At 42.1% G+C, this 3,864-nt stretch overlaps 1 non-coding gene across 1 annotated transcript; it reads right to left on the bottom strand.

The window, feature by feature from the left end:
• Nucleotides 1-1,109: 1,109 nt before the first annotated feature.
• LOC125113945 (U6 spliceosomal RNA) lies at nt 1,110-1,216 on the bottom strand. The gene has a single exon (XR_007131643.1). It is a non-coding gene; the product is annotated as a U6 spliceosomal RNA (small nuclear RNA).
• Nucleotides 1,217-3,864: the final 2,648 nt, after the last annotated feature.

Genomic DNA, 3,864 nt, shown 5'->3' with positions numbered 1-3,864 from the left:
TAAGGACATTTTACTTCTTTTCACTGAATGTTTCCATTTCCCTACTAACTAACTTAAGAGGATAAAATGTGTACATGGGGACATGGGCAGAATTTGACCTCTCAATTCAGGGTCTGGCTTACTAATTCAGTCATGTTTGCTATTAGATTCCAGGAGGCGTTTACCAACAGAAAGATGATAACCTTCTTTAAAAGCCATTCCTGAAACGTCTTCTACCATATATTAGTGAGTAGAAAACAACAGGAAGTAATATTCATTGTATCACCACAATTTTGCTTAGAAAAATAAAACAAGCAAATTCATGTAAATGCATACACAGGTAAAAAGACTAGAAGGAAATACACCAAAAATTAGCAATGATTATCTTTGGGTGTTGAGATTTGGAACAGTTTTATTTTCTTCTTTTTTGCTTGGGTCTACCTTATAATTTTTCTGCTTTTAACAAATATTTGCCTTTTTTAGGAAAAATTATTTTTTCTTTCTTTTAAATTTTATGGGCATATAGTTGACTTACAACATTGTATTTTCTTCTTTGCCATTTCTAGGGCCGCTCCTGTGGCATATGGAGGTTCCCAAGCTAGGGGTCTAATCAGAGCTGTAGCCGCTGGCCTACACCAGAGCCACAGCAACGCAGGATCCAAGCCATGTCTGCAAACTACAGTGCAGCTCACAGCAACACCAGATCCTTAAACCACTGATCGAGGCCAGGGATCGAACCTGCAGCCTCATGGTTCCTAGTTGGATTCATTAACCACTGAGCCACGACAGGAACTCCTTCATTCTTTTTTATGTCTGAGTAATATTCCATTGTATATATGTACACTTTTTTTTTTTTTTTAAGTGCCACACCTGCAGCATATGTAGGTTCCCAAGATAGGGGTCGAATCAGAACTATAGCTGCCAGCCTGCACCACAGCCACAGCAACTCAGGATCTGAGCCACATCTACGACCTACACCACAGCTCATGGCAATGCCAGATCTCCGACCCATTGATGAAGGTCAGGGATCAAACCCGCATCCTCATAGATACTAGTCGGATTTGTTTCGGCTCTGCCACAACTGGAACTCCAACACATCTGTATTCATTCCTCTGTTGATGGATATTTAGAAAAATGTGGAATACTTCACACATTTGCATGTCATTCTTGCTCAGAGGGTGTGCTAATCTTCTCTATATTATTCCAATTTTAGTATATGTGCTGCTGAAACAAGCACTCAGTGTTATTTTATTTTATTTTTTAAATTTTTTTAGGCTGCACCCGTTGGATATGGAAGTTCCCAGGCTAGGGGTCAAATCGGAGCTGTAGCTGCTGGCCTACATCACAGCCACAGCAACTCAGCATCTGAGCCACATCTGCAAACTACACCACAGCTCAAGGCAAAGCCGGATCCTTAACCCACTGAGTGAGGCCAGGGATCAAACCCACATCCTATGGATATTAGGTTTGTTACCACTGAGTCACAACGGGAACTCCTCAGTGTTATTTTTTTAAAATACATTTAAGACTGCTTTGTTTCTCCTAGGGGACATCTCCTAGGGATATTCCTCCCTCCACTCTGCATAGCTGGGTGTCAACTCCTCCCCATCCCTTCAAAAGGCTGGAGACTTATTCTCTGTAAAACAGAGGGGCTTTGGGCTGGAGAGACCAGGTGCAGCTGAGGACGGAAATACTGTAGTGGATCAAAGGGTGAAGATGCCGAGGCACCCCACATGCACATCATACCAGTTCATGTTCTTTCTACACTGAACTCCTGCCACGCCTTCACCCACTAACCAAAAAATGGAAGCATTTTCTCTGACAATCTAAAAGGAAAAAAATCTAAAGATACTGACCTTAGAGTCTCCCCAAGTAGAAGGTTTAGCCACTTGGCCTCCCAGTGAAACTCAGTCTACAAGCCCCCAATCACTTAGATACAAGCAGACAGGCAAGATTGACAGAAAGACCTCTAAGGTTAAAAGAGTGTAAAACAAGTGGGTGGAAAATAAGAATTTAAATCAAAGATTATACAACGAGAAGGAGTTCCCATCATGGTGCAGCAGAAACGAATTGGACTAGGAACCATGAGGTTGCAGGTTCGATCCCTGGCTTCGTTCAGTGGGTTAAGGATCCGGCATTGGGGTGAGCTGTGGTGTAGGTGACAGACATGGCTCGGATCCTGTGTTGCTGTGGCTGTGGTGTAGGCCAGCAGGCCAGTGACCCAACTTCTCCCTGCTTTTCTGTGAGTCCTTCCACAACTGGCTGGGGAACTCCTCAGGCTTTGCCTGGTACTAGTGTGTCTCTTATGTAATCTTTTTTTATTAACCAGGTACAATGAAAGTAACACAGTTTGGCACCAATTCAATCATAAACATAAACTCAGGCTCACAGATAGAGAGAAACTCTAAATTTAAAATCATCGTGGGGCATTCCCTTCGTGTCTCAGAGGTTAATGAACCTGACTAGCATTCATGAGAACGAGGGTTCGATCCCCAGCCTTACTCAGTGAGTTAAGGATCCGGCATTGCTGTGAGCTCTGGTGTAGGTCGCAGACGTGGCTCGGATCCCGAGTTGCTGTGGCCCTGGCATAGGCCGGCAGCTATAGCTCAGATCCTAACCTGGGAACTTCCATATGCCGTAGGTTCGGATCTTATTAAAAAAAAAAAGTAAAATAATAAAAATAAAAATAAAATCATCATGGAAAACTAGAAAATCCTTGAGTGAAACTCCTTGGTGGTTAATTAAGATCTCCTAGGATGCCTTAACATGGCTCGGCAGGTTAAGAATCCAGCGTTGCCACTGCTGTGGTCTGGGTCACTGCTGTGGTACAGGTTTGACCCCTGGCCCCAGAATTCTGCACACCATGAGTATAGCCAAAATAAATAAATAAATAAATAAACAAATAAATTTTTTAAAATCTGTATTTTAACGGAATTTAATACATATGTTTCTGACGTATTAAAAACAAACTCAGTGAGGTACAAACAACCACGTGCAAAATAAGCTACAAGGATATATTCTACAGCACTGAAAATATAGTCAATATTTTATTATAACTCCAAATAGACTATAATCTGTAAAAATATTGAATCACGATTTTGTACACCTGAAATGAATGTAATATTATATAAATCAACTATAATTCAATTTTAAAAACCCCACAAACTCAGCAAACTGTTCCTTTGCAGAATAACCTGATTTCCAAGGTTTTGGAGACTTTCCTAAAAAGAGGTGGTGCTGTTAAAAGAAGAAAAAGATACAGCATATTCAAACTTCTCTAATCCAGCCTCTGCTCTAACCCCACGACCCAGGCTGTGAGACAGAAGGATAACCTCAGACATGACAGGCTGTGTCCTCTGTTCACATACCTCCCTCCAGACACATGTGTTCTGTGCCAGAGGCTGTGGTGAAATGTCCTTTACTGTTCAGGATTTCCCTTTTTTGTTTCACAAGCTGTCCATAAAATTAGGGCATGTTTGGGCAGTCATGGCCATTTCAGGAGCTCCAGGTTGCTGCCGTGAATAGAAGGAAGGTTCAAAGTTGCCAGAAAGACCTAGGGCTATAAATTCAGTTGTTCAATTAAACAACTGCTATGTGGGCTTCCATGTTTCTATTAGGCAATGTGAAGAATATAAAGATGATGAAGACATCTACCCTGTCCTACTGAAACATATCATCTAGAGGAGGGATAGGCTCAAAAATAAATAACCACAAAATAGGATAAGACTGATAGATAATACACTAAGGAGCACAGGAAGAAGCAGCTCAGCTTGCCTGGAGTGACTCAGTTGATTTTTTTTGCGGGGGGGAGCTGCAGGCAAGGGGTCGAATCGGAGCAACAGCTGCCCATACAGCCACAGCCACAGCAATGCAGGATCCAAGCCA

This window comes from Phacochoerus africanus, chromosome 1 (assembly GCF_016906955.1).
Source record: "Phacochoerus africanus isolate WHEZ1 chromosome 1, ROS_Pafr_v1, whole genome shotgun sequence".
NCBI lineage: Eukaryota > Metazoa > Chordata > Mammalia > Artiodactyla > Suidae > Phacochoerus > Phacochoerus africanus.
This window is presented reverse-complemented; position numbering and strand designations above follow the sequence as displayed.